The sequence below is a fragment of the Hemitrygon akajei genome, chromosome 5 (genome assembly GCF_048418815.1).
Source record: "Hemitrygon akajei chromosome 5, sHemAka1.3, whole genome shotgun sequence".
Classification (NCBI taxonomy): Eukaryota; Metazoa; Chordata; class Chondrichthyes; order Myliobatiformes; family Dasyatidae; genus Hemitrygon; species Hemitrygon akajei.
The window spans coordinates 154,618,406-154,632,094 of record NC_133128.1 but is presented as its reverse complement, the minus strand read 5'-3'; the positions used below and the strand labels follow the sequence as shown (position 1 = coordinate 154,632,094).

At 40.4% G+C, this 13,689-nt stretch overlaps 1 protein-coding gene across 5 annotated transcripts in view; it reads right to left on the bottom strand.

Moving 5' to 3' along the window:
• Positions 1 to 4,727, bottom strand: part of LOC140728349 (E3 ubiquitin-protein ligase HECW2-like) — a 318,336-nt gene extending 313,609 nt beyond the window's left edge. For 4 of the 5 annotated variants that reach the window (XM_073046945.1, XM_073046950.1, XM_073046949.1 and 1 more), the window contains exon 1: positions 4,576 to 4,727. The gene's annotated coding sequence lies outside the window, so the exon portion shown is untranslated. Of the gene's footprint in view, positions 1 to 4,299 lie in introns of all 5 variants that reach the window. The other variant, XM_073046946.1, reaches the window with a different exon arrangement.
• Between the last annotated feature and the right edge of the window lie 8,962 nt (positions 4,728 to 13,689).

The following is a 13,689-nucleotide window of genomic DNA, read 5'->3' as shown; positions in this document are numbered from 1 at the left end:
ATAATTCATCAGGTCCTTAGTAAATTACAAGTCTGGATTCGGAACTGGCTTGTCCATAGAAGATAGGGAGCAGGGTGGAAGGCCGTTATTCTGGCTGGAGTTCCGTGACAAGTGTTGTTTCACAAGGATTGGTGCTGGGATCTCCATTTCTAATTATATCAATGATTGGGTTGAAAAGATGGATGGACAGATTTACAAGTTTTCAGATGATACCAAAGATTGATGGAGTTGTGGACAGTGTAAAGAGTGTCAAAGAGTACTGCAGGATACAGATCTGCTACAAATATGGGAAGAGATTCGTAGTTGGAGTTTAATCTGGGAAAGTGTGAGATATTTTACTTTGAAAGCAGAAAACACAAATTAGGTAGACCCCCTAATAACATGCAGGTACTGAAGGATCTTGAGGTCCAGGTACATCGTTCACTGAAAATGACTACAGAAGTGGATAAAGTGGCAAAGAAGGTGTAAGGCATGTATGGCTTTATTGGAGGCGGTGTTGAGTATATGGGTAAGGCAATTGTGCTGCAGCTTTCCAAAACTTTCACAATTGGAATATTGCGTGCAATTCTAGTTGCCCCATTATAGGAAGGATGTGGAGACGGCAGAGAGGGTGCAGAGGAGGTTTACCAGGACAGTGCCTAGATTTGAGATTATGAGTTTGAGTTGCTCACCTTAGTGTCAAAGGCAGAAGGAAGACCAGATAGAGCGTTTTTTTTAATTATGAGAGGCAGACAGGGTAGACAGAATTGAGGCATCTTTAAGGACAAGTATTTTTTTAAAACACAGGAGTGATAGGGGTCTGGAATAAGTAATTAGGAGTAGCAGTGGGACCAGGCAGTTTGGTGGAATTTGTAGGCTTTTAGATCAACACATAAATATGAATGGAAAGGAAGGATATCAATAATGCACAGGAAGACATTTAGTATAAATTGGCATTTAGATTAGCACAACATCATGGGCCAAATAACCTTTCCCAAGCTGTCTGGTTCTATGTTCTTTTTAACTACAACCTTACGCTACAGCGCTCTATAACTAGCCCATATAAATTTGACTTGAATGCATGTGCTTAATGCTTTTTTCCTGACAACTATAAATGTAAATACAACAACTGTATGGATTATTCACAGGTCAATTGCATTAGGCAAATCATCCAAATCTAGATAAGCTCAAAATCAGTCAAACTCCAACCCAAAGTGATTCATCAGAATATACACCCAACCTAAATAAAAGACAAAGTCAAATGCTGTTGAGTCTGGGGTTGGGTGGCCAGAATCCATATCAAAGTAATACACAGATCAATCAAACTGAAAGATGCTCACGATAAAACAACATTTTCTTAACATTTTCATTTTTGAATCTGGGCATCACAGTCCAACATCATTGACAGCCTTCAAGAGGACAGTGGTCAAATAGAACTACTGAGATCCATCTGGTGAAGGTATCCCACAGTCCTCTTGGGGAGGCAGTGCCGATATTAAGGCACTGCAACAATGAAGGAACAATTCATTTCCAAATCAAAATGGTGTGCGACTTAACAGGGGAACCCGCACAGAGGTTTCCATGCACCAGAAGCATTCATCTTTTTTGCTGGCAAAGGTTGCTGATTTGGCTACTTGGAAAGACTAGGCGAGTAACTGCATTTAGACAAATGGTGTACAGTGCAGCTGCTGTGTGCCACAATAGAGAAAACAGACATGTCAGATGGTAGGCAAGCAAACAGACAGCTTTGTCCTGGATGATGTCAAACAACTTGAATGTGAAGAATATTCCTTCATGCTTTGGCCGTGCCTTGCAGATGGTGCAAAGGGTTCAGGATGTCAGGTGGTAAGTCAACCTGACCTGCTCTTGTAGCCACAGCATTTATAGAGTCACAGAGTTGTACAACACCAAAACAGCTCCTTCAGCCCTGCATATCCATACCAACCATCATAATTATCCATATTAATCTCTCTTGCTTTCATTAATTCCATATCCCTCTGTGCCTCACACATTCAGATACCTGTCCAATGTTGTTACTGTGCCTCCATCCACCACCTCAATGCAAATAACAACTAGATTTTGTGTGAAGATTCTACCCCTCAGATCTCCAAGAAACTTCCTCCCTCTCACTTTGAACTTGCAGCCTCTATTTTGAGATGCCCCCACAAGGGAAACAGACTCTGGCTATCTACACCTCTTGTAAATTTATTTTGTCTATCCTGATAATTCAAACCCTTCAATCCAAGTTAATCTTATATTTCTTTTCTTCACACTCTCCAGCTTAACCATGTCCTTCCTACAGCACCGCAAACTATACTCCAAGTGCAGATAACCAATGTCCTGTATACCTGTAACATGATGACTCAACTCTAAACTCAGTACCCAAGCCAGTGAAGACAAGCATTTTATAGGCCTTCTCACCATCCAGTATATCTGTGTTCCCATCTTCAGGAAGCTGTGTACTTTCTCCACCCCCACCCCTCCCCAAGGTCTCTCATTAAACAATACTCCGTCTGCATCACATTGCACTTGCCTGAATTTCATTCTACCCTTCCCTTGCCCCTTTTCCCAATTGATCTTCACATCCTGATGTAACCAGAGAAAACCACCTTCTCTGCAACTTACTAATCATGCCACCTACATCCACATCCAAATCATTAACACAGGAGACTGCACTGATTCCTGAAACACACCATTAATCATAGGCCTCCAATTTCAAAAATCCTCCACAACTACCCTCCGTCTCATACTACCAAGACAATTTTATATCCAACTTACCATGGATTCCATATGTTCCAGCTTTCAGGACCAGCTGATCCAGTTGGTAGGTCTCTATGACTGGCTTAATTTGGTTTCAGGTCAATATTAACCCCCCCCCCCCCAAGAATGTTAGGTAATGCCATTGAATATGAAGGGTAGGTGATTAAACTCTCTCTTACTGGACTTGTTTTCCTGCCATCTGGATCCTGTTGCATGGAAGCGAGGAACTTTTGTGGAGTTACCAATGAAACTGAATAGTATCTAATCATGAGCAAATATTCATATTTCTGGCAATGATGCAAAATCTATCATTGATGAAGCAGCTGAAGATGACTGATCCAACAACCCTGCCCTGAGCACTGACCTCCAACAAACAAAAAAATTTTGTCTATGGCATGTCTCCAACTACTGGAATATTTTCAATGAGGCCCGTTGACTTCAGTGTTTAAACCAGTGCACAAACAATCGTTTTTAAAGTATCAATAATCAAACAGTGCTTCTGTCAAGACAACGGAGGCCTTCGCTGCTTTTCTTGGAAGCTACACCTCCATTTCCAAGACCATCCCAGAGAGCCTGGGATTATTTTCTCATCCAAAAGTCAGTGACTTTGATAAAGCAGCGCTGCAATCAATGGGTGAAGCAGCTGGAACTGCAGTCAGCCTGGATTTTGTTGTTCAGTTTCTGAAGTGGGGCTGCTGTCTCGGGGGATGAGAACTACCGACAGAGCCTCAGCTGCCAAACGTCAAAGAGGCTGTCTTTCGTCTCCACCGGGGTCGCTCAGATGTTTGCAAGTTATGGAAATCTCGGGAAATGCGTCAAATCGAGTTTATTATCATATGCCCAAGTGCGGTGAGATAGAAGTACAATGAAAAAACTTGTTTGCAGCAGCTTCACAGACACAGGTTCAGTCGACACACAGAACATAAATTATACATAAATCATATAAGACAGCGAAGGAAAAAAGGAGGCGATGTGACTGTGGGGTTCGATCCCCCAAATGTCTCATCACCCCATGCACCTCGGGCCGCCCGCGAGTGGGGCATCGCATGCCAGCCACACACCACCCCCCAATCTTCTGAGGGTGGGGGTCCGTAAAGGATGAACATATTGTTCTAGGACAAGCACCTATCACTGGGCGGAGAGGGTGAATGGCCCGTGTTTGATTTTTTACGTGGGTGTACGTAGTCCTGCCCAGAAGCACGGCGGTGACATTCGGGGTCCGACCCCAAGCCGTTAATGAGCACCGTCCCCTCTGCCTCAGCAGGCGCCACACAGACCAGGGCTGGGGGCATCGGCGGGAGCTCGGTATTGGCTGGATACAACTGCGGAACAGCATCTGCAGGACACCAGCGGTTCCGGTCTAAGGGCGGGACCAAACTTTCCTTCCATTCGCCGTCTCCAGAGGCTGGCCCAAGGGCTCTCACCCTCCTTCCCACTCTGTACCGACGGGTCTCTCTCACCAGGCCCAGGCCTAAAAGGGTCTCTCTCCCATCCACCCGGTCGGCACGGAAGAGCGGCATCTTCAGTGAGAAGTCGCCACCGAGAAAAACCGTCACTCACCAGATGGAAGAGATCGCGGGAAACCCGGTCATCCCGAACAGCCCGGCAGAGTCCGGAGAGATGGAGGATTCCCCTTGCCTCCTCCAACAAAACCCACTGCCGCTGCTTCGCTATCCCCTCTCACGCTGTGTATGTGAGAGACAGTGTGCCAAATACTAATGAACAAATAAAATGTCGAAATGATTCCTTGGAGTGTCTTTGCCTTTCCTCAAAAACAAAATACCCCAAGCTGGTTGTTATTGCGAGCAATGCAGATTAACGGCGGGCGTCGACTACCTGGAAATCTTCGCCTCCTCCTTTACGGCTTCCGCTGCAGCGTCCTCGCCGGCGCAGCTCCTGCTTCCTCGGGCTCTTCCACAGCTCAAGCCAGTTCTTCTCACGCCTTTTTCCCCTCCCCAGTTGCCGCAGGTGAACGAGCGGAGCTAAACTTCCCCGCCCCAGTCCCCACCTCCAGAACAGTCCAGTGTTAAACAGCAGAACGCCAAATCTGGTTCCTGCACCAAACACCTCTATCGCAGAGGGATTCCTGCGCCTCACTTACACTGGGACACCTCCTCCTCGGCTGTGTGGATCTGCTTAGCCTTTTGGTTAAAAAAATGTTTTAATAAGTCATCAGATCAGATAGAATTCACGGAGAGAATGGGTTACGAATACAAAATAAGATCTAAGACTGCTGGAGAAAGCAAGCAGTTCAGGTTGTTTATACTGAAAGAGGAACACAACGTTTCAATCCAAGACTTTAAGTTCTAATAGTTTTCGAGGCGACGTGCATTTCCCCATTGATGTTGCCTTACTCTTCTAGTATTTTGTGTTCATATTAGATTTCTGAGCCACAAACCCAAATCACTGATGCTAGATATTTTTTATAATAAACACAAAAATGCTAGGGACTCGTCGCCAGGTCAAACAGAGAAAGAGTCAACAGTTCCATGCAATATAAATTCGTGGCAGCATTTCCGTTCTGCTGGTGCTTATCCAAAGACGTTCACAAACAAACAAGATGCTGGAAGAACTCTGCAGCTCAAGCAGGAAAATGGACACTCAGTGTATCAGATAGAGAGATACCTCACCTAGACACCACGCCAGATTTCAGTGCCTTGCTCCTTAAAGTTCACAAACAAGCGGGAAAGAAATCCCAAAGAAAGAAAATGAGCTCGATTTATGTAGAGTGCCTTTGGTATTCTATTTAGGATGCCCCCAAAGCATTTTACAGCTAATTAAATACAGTAGATTCCAGTTATTGGGACACATCGGCACCAGTGTATTTTTTGCCCAGTTAAGCGACTGCCCCAAATAAACCGAAGTTTCATGGAAATAGTTAAGGTATAAACAGACGATTTAACTGAGGGACAAATTATATATTTAAATGAAATACAGAACAAATTCGAATACTATCAATAATACTACAGTATTATAAAACTGTATATTGGTTTCACTCCTGACCTTCTCTGTTATCTCCAAGCCTGAATGCTTGAAAACGAAGTGAGCAGTTCTGAATTGACTTACTGCTTATCATTGCTTTTTGAACAAAAACACAACGGACACTAATTAAAAACTCTTCGCCCTAAGCAAAATGTAGATTCGGGTTAATTGGGCCAGCTGCTTATTTGGGACAATTTAAAGATCAAATACAACACAAAAGAGCCGCGATCCCTTTCTTTTATTGGGACACTGTTCCGCCTAAATGGGGCAACGAACTGTTGCCGATCATTTTTTGACTTGCGTCAATGTCATGTGGCCATTAGACACTGAACAATGTTTAGAGTGAACAGTTTTTAAATAGCGTCACTTGATGTTTGTATTCGAAAATAATTGATTTTCGTTACTGGTAGTTGGCGAGTAATAAACAGTAAGACAATTCAGAACTATTTTGTTCACACTAGATGAATTCTTCTGTCAATGACTATTAGGAAATAATACACATTTTACTGTAGTAGCTTATGCAATGTTCTAATTTAAATATATAATTTGTTACTCAGTTAAATGGTGGTTTGTCTCTTTTATACCCTTTTAGCTATTTCCATGAAACTTCGGCAATTGGAAAAATTGGAGCAGCCACTTAATTTGGTCAAAATGCACTGGTCCCGATGTGTCCCAATTAACTGGAAATCACTATTGCTATCAATGGAGGATTTAACCCAGTGTACGCAGCTATGTTCTTGATTGACTGTGAATGAACAAAATCAGTGCAGATATCTAGTATAGATAATGGACTGCCTGCATACAATCCTCTCAACAATTGTGAACTCCAAATCTTCATTTTTATTGTAACATTCAAGATGATTGTCAATTTCTTTGTAGGTCCTAACTTCTTGAAGTAGTGAAATTGTTTCATTTTCACTCCAGCAATTTCTGACATCTCCAAGCCTGAGTGCCGGCAACCACAGTGAGCAAAACAGTTCTGAATTGTCTACTGCTTATTTGTCACCAATACAGTGACAAAAATCATTGCTTTTTAAACAAAAACTCACACAAGTGACACTATTTTAAAACTGTTTGTTGTAGTTTCTAACGGCCACGCAAGCAAACACAACTAATGCTAGTTAGAAACTGTTCAGCAACAGGCTCCTGCCCCATTTATATGACATTATTCCCAAATAAGCAAAGGGAATCCTGGCTATTTTCTCAATTAGTTTTTGTTCTTTAAGAGCTGACCCAAATAACTGGCTGTCCTGATTAACCAGAGGCCAAGTTAATCAGAATCTATGTACATTACTGTAATAAGATCATAAGACATAGGAGAAGAATTTGACCCATCAAGTCTGCTCCACCATTCATTCATGGATGATCCTTTTATTTCTCTCTTCCTCAGTGCCTCTTCTGGCCTTTTTCCCGTAACCTTTGATGCTGTGTCCAATCAAGAACCTATCAGGCTTTGCCTTAAATACACCCAACAACATGGACTCCACAGCTGCCTGTGATAACAAATTCCACAAGTTCACCACCCTCTAGCTAAAGGAATTTCTCTGTATCCCTTTTTAAAATGGGCATCCCTCTATCCTGAGGCTGTGCCCTCCCTGTCCTAGACGCTCCCATCATCGAGGGGAAGACAGTACCCAATTTGTGCACATTTAGCTTCCAAAAACAGCAATAAGGACAAGAACACTAATATTTTCAAGTTTTGCTAATTAATACATGCTCAACAATATTTCTTTGACATTCTTCCACTTGATACTTTAAATGCACTTGAGAGGTTGATGCGATTTATTTAAGTCAAGCAGCATCTGTGGAAAGGGAAACAGGCAGATGACCCTTCATCAGAACTGAGAAAGGGAGGAGTGAACTAGCCAAGAGGGCAAGCAATGGATGGGAGTAGAGGATATTTCAATAAAATTGTGAAATAATGTTGCAGCTAAGGGGCAGTTAAAATCAGATTAAACTTATTTGTGTTCCTAATCCTTTGTGCCTGATCATACAAAAAAGAGAAGTTATGTATTCCAATACTGCACTAGAATGTCACTTTGAATTATTGTGGTCAAATTTTTGGACTGGGTCTGGAACTCACTACCTTTTAACTCAGAGAATATACACAGTGCAAATATAAAAATGCACTGCACACCAATCTTGTCACAAGAAAAGATTAATAACACTACTTAGAGACTTAAAATTTTGTTTACATACAGGTTTCCTAAGCAGACATGTCACCCGTCATATTTCAACAAGGAGTGTGGTGGAGGTATATTGTGCATTCAGTTTTAGTTAGTGATGATAAGGGGCAGTGATGGCAACTAGTCACCACTCTCACCTGCCCTCTGTGTTTTCATAGGATTGATTTCAGCTCTGTGGGTTTGGAAATTATCCATTCTTGCTCACACTACTTTGTTCCAAATTGGCCTTTTTGTCAGGAAAAATGTCCAGTTGCAAATAAATCCAACACCAGACAAAATTCTAATAAAAAGGCTGAATATGTTTATACCCATTCCAGAGTATTTACCTTCTTTAAAACAATTTCTAATACAAATCTTAAAGGAAGACATACTAATGTAAAACAGATGTAGAAGCTTCTACTTCTGCCTTGAATATCAAATTTCAGGGTAGCTGGGTGAAGACAGAACACTGAAGTTAGATACTTTCGCACATGAAGAGAGAAAAAAGGAGACTATCAGCATTCATATGTGATAAATTGCAAATACAGAAGTCTAGCTGAAAGCCACAGGAGAGACAGATAAATACTGGGTAGACAAATAAATTATTGGTTACTCAATATATGCCTACGTAGATAAATATATATTGTAAACTTGGGAAGAGTTTTCTCAAGAATGAATGAAAGAAAAACATGTTAGCTTGCTCCTGCTTGAAAGCTCTTCTACCGCTCTACCTTCAAGGCTGAGTTTCAAGCCCAATGCTTAAGGAATGTGTCGCCACTTTTATATGGGATGCTAAACTTAAACTCTGTTCAATTGTAATGAAAATACGCAATGAGAGAATTCCAAGAGAAATGGTGAATTCTCCTGATGGCTTGTCTAACATTTCATCTTCATCTACTTCACTGCTATCAGTGTGACCCAACTAAATGTCAAGTGATCTCTACAATTACTGATTCAACAAAGTGAGCATACTTAAATAAAGCGCAACAAGGATTTACAATGAACAATGCTCACGTATTGCCAATTAATGGTTTTTATAGTATTGGTTTCAAATATCATATCCTAGGCAATGGAACAGAAGATCAACGACATACCCCAAAATCTTAAACCTCTGTCAGTATTGAAGAAAGCTATGCTCTCAAAGTCTAAGATACTTTTAAGTAGCATGAAATATCCCACAAAGTAAGAACCTCCCTAACTGAGCGATAGTTGAACATACTTCCAAGCATTTTTCAAAGAAGACTTTACATTCCTCCTCTGCATTTTAATTTATTGGGAGTATCGAATTACAATACAAATTATAATTATATTATATTTCTGCTCAATTACAATATTTGCTTATGAAGTAATAAATTAGAGACAGAAATTAAAACAAAATAGAGAGAGTACAGAGGAGATTTACTAGAATGTTACCTGGGTTTCAGCACCTAAGTTACAGAGAAAGGTTGAACAAGTTAGGTCTTTATTCTTTGGAGCATAGAAGGTTGAGGGGGGACTTGATAGAGGTATTTAAAATTATGAGGGGGATAGATAGAGTTGACATGGATAGGCTTTTTCCATTGAGAGTAGGGGAGATTCAAACAAGAGGACATGAGTTGAAAATTAGGGGGCAAAAGTTTAGGGGTAACACGAGGGGGAATTTCTTTACTCAGAGAGTGGTAGCTGTGTGGAACGAGCTTCCAGTAGAAGTGGTAGAGGCGGGTTCAGTATTGTCATTTAAAGTAAAATTGGATAGGTATATGGACAAGAAAGGAATGGAGGGTTATGGGCTGAGTGCAGGTCGGTGGGACTAGGTGAGAGTAAGCATTCGGCACGGACTAGAAGGGTCAAGATGGCCTGTTTCTGTGCTGTAATTGTTATATGGTGATTAGAAGGTATTAATAATTATCTTAGTAATTTACAATATTTTTATCAATAGAAGAGAAGCCTTTGTTTAACTACTGCCTACCAAATATTCCAATATATCTGTTACTACATTTTTAATGAGGGAACTACAAACCTAATAGATAGAAGTAATATTGCAAAGTTTTAACAAAAGGAAACAGCTGTGATCTAGCTTATGAACACCATATGCTATCCTGAGAAAAAATATTTTTAACAGCTGTACTGAGGCATAAATTAAATATGGATGAAAATATATGCTTAATGGCACAATATTTTTAGTGATATTAAATTATAGAAACTGATTTATTTATTTAAAACAATTGTTAAGAATTCTACTTTGTATTTACACCAGAATATCTCCCAGTTTAGTCAGAGTAAAGGACCTTCTGTCTGGTTAAATATGTGAGACAGATATGTAAATTGAGCTTGGTTTAATGGCAGAGCAGAACTGGAATCATGCTAAGGAAGTCTGAACTTGTATTCCACAATTATGAGTAAAAAGACTCAGCAGATTTCATTGTAAATCTTCTCATTAATTCTTAACTATTACTTTCAGCAGAGCACTTTAATGTGATGTAAAGCTCTCCGTTAATGGTGGAGGGCAAAATAAAAGCCTTGACAGGACTTGCACAGTTGAAAGCACCTTGCAATATGCTGACTATGTTATGTTTGCAGTGTCCCTTTAAATAGTAATATTGAAATCATGCTGTTCACATTCTCATCTTGCCTGCTGAAACGAAATCAATCACAAACCCAGAAATTAGGTAATTGGAGTGGCAGGATAAAAAGAAAGACAGACTGCAGAAACCACCTGCAATTCTTCATAATATGAAAGTGCTAAAGGATTTTAAACCCCAATGAGCTTTAATGCCTATAGCCATATGAAGGAGTGTTATCAGGGAAAGACGTTGCATTATATCTAAGAGAAAACATCATTCTAATAGCCATACACTGGACCAAATACAGCCATCTATGGGATGGCGATGAGGAGATGTTGACATAATTAACAGACTCTCAGACACTCAAACCCTTTAAATTTGCCAGGAGACACTCAGGTATGAAAAGGAGAAAATAAAAGTAAAGCACAGGACTGAAATTAAAATAAGTATTTAGGTCACTATTTTTGTTCATCTCACAGCCAGATTTCAAATTACCACTGGAAGCACAGGAATAGTACATGGCAAACAGTTTGACTGTTTCAAGGAACATCTCGGAAACCCATTTTACAGTCAAATTTGCATAACCAAAATAGATAATATGCTAAACCCACTTAAGCTCATAGAATCTTCACTTTCACTGAGTAGTATCAGTGTTATGACTAGGAAAGAGTTTTTAAAATGTGAATTAAATGATTGAAGTCTCTGCCAATGACCATTTTGTATCTATCTTCCTATTGGAGGACTTGTCTAACATACCAAAAAGAGATGTTATGGATGCATTGGGAGGGGAGGTAATCGATCTAATCCCTAGCACCAAAGTGGCAGTGATGAGTAAACTATTGAGCCTAATGGTAGGCAAATCCCCTAGTCATGATGGGATGCAACCCAAGGTACTGAAAGAAATAGAGGAATTTATAAGAGAGGCGTTTGTGATACTTCACCAAAGTTCTCCAGGACCATGGGCAGGTCGCACTAGATTGGAAGACAACAAATGTCTTGGCACTGTTTAAAAATGATATAGGCAAAGGCATGTAACCGTAGGCCAGTTAGCTTAAATTGTGTAGTCAGAAAAATGCTTGAAGCTATCATTAAGAAAAAAATAGATAGTTGGGTAGAACTTGTTACTTTAAGCAGACACAACATGGATTCAGGAAAGGCAGGTCTTGTTTGACAAACCTACTGGAGATGTTTGAATATATAACAAGTACTGTGAACATATATGTACCGAGCAATTGCTCTACACTCTGCTCACACATGGCTGCAGGACCAAACACCTGAACAATCACATTATCAACATGACAGTGGCTCATCACTGACAACAATGAGACGGCCTTCTGACAGGAGGTGGAAGAGTTTGAGGCCTGGTGCTAGGCAAATAACCTCTTCCTCAATATCAACAAAACAAAGGAGGTAGTTATCGACTTCAGGAGAAGTCACAATACTCATAGCCCTCCTTACATCAGCAGCACAGTAATGGAAACTGTGAGCAATTTCAAATTCCTGGGAGTGCACATCTCACACAACCTCTCATGGGCCCAGAACACATTCTACACAACCAGGAAAGCTCACCAACGCCTCTACTTTCTGAGGACATACAACCAATCTATGTGTATAAGCTACCTTCTATATTTGTATTTACATGTTTTTCTTATTGTGTTCTTTATGTGCTGCATCAGATCTGGAGTAACAATTATTTTGTCTCCCTTACACTTGTGTACTGGTAATGACATTAAACAATCTTGAATCTTGATTGAAGGTAATAGGTGAATGTTGTGTATTTGGATTTCCAGAAGATGGGTTATGAGATGTCATGTAAAAGACTTATCCATAAGGATGTGTGGAGTTGTATTAGAATGGATAGAGGATTGGTTAACCAATAGGAAGCAAAGAGTTGAGATAAATTGGGTTGCCTCTGACTGGCAATTTGTGGTGAGTGGAATGCCACAGGGGTTGTTGCTGGGCCTTCAGCTGCTCACAATGTACATTAAAGAGCAGACTAAGTGTAGCATATCAAAGTTTGCCAATGACACTAAATTGAGTGGAAAAGCAAATTGTTGAGAGGATGCAGAGAGTCTGAAGAGAGGTGTAGATTAGTTAAGTGAGTAGGAAAGGGTTAGACAAATGGAGTACCATGTTGGTAAATGTGAAATCATCCAATTTGGAAGGAGAAGTAGAAGATCAGATTACTGTTTAAATAGTGAAAGATTGCAGCATGCTATTGTGCAGAGGGATTTAGGAGTACTTGTGAATAAACAACAGAAGATTAGTTTGCAGATGCATCAGGCTATCAAGAAGCCAAATGGAACATTGGTCTTCACTTAAGAGCAGAAGATTATGCTGGAATAGTATAGGGTACTGGTGAGGCTGCAGCTAAAGCTCCTTACTTGAGAAAAGGTATACTGGCTTTGGAGGCGATGCAGAGGAGGTTCACTAGGTTGATTCTAGAAATGAAGGTGTTGTTAGCCTACCAAGAGAGATTGAGTCACCTGGGACTTTACTTGCTGGAATTCAGAAGAATGACCTTGTGGAACCATATAAAATTATGAAAAGCATGGATAAGATAGAGACAGGAACATTGTTTCCACTGGTAGGTGAGACTAGAACTAGAGGACATGTCCTCAAAATTTGAAGGAGTAGATTTAGAACAGAGATGAGAGAAACTGCTTTCCCCAGACAATAGTGAATCTGTGGAATTCTGCCAAGTGAAGCAGTAGAGTCTTCCTAATTAAATATTTTAAGACACATTTAGATAGATTTTTGTACAGTAGAGGAATCAATAGTTATGGGGAAAAGGCTGATAGATGGATCTGAGTCCACGGCCAAATCCTATTGAGTGGTAGAGCAGGCTCAGTGGGCCAGATGGACTGCTCCTGCTCCTATTTCTTAGGTTCTTATATTCAGTCACAGACTAAAAGAAACACAGTCTAATATTAGACATGAATTGAAAACTGAATTTGCAGAAATGGTTTCAGCAGTAGATAGATATTTTTCCAATGCAAATTTGACAATCAATGCAATGGGGACTAAGTAATAGACCAGAACAGAGGGATGAAAATTATGAGGTGATTAAGAGAGCTGGAGAAATAAAAGAGGTAAAAACTTGGATAAGAGCTTCTCACTGAGGGTGAGAAGGAGATTTACAATGTACTAAAGATGGAAATGAAAGGACCTTGAGATGGAAAGAGATGTGACATGAACAATCTTAGATCCATTCCCAGTGTTGTATAATTAAATTTCTCAAGAGAACCTTAAAAGTATAT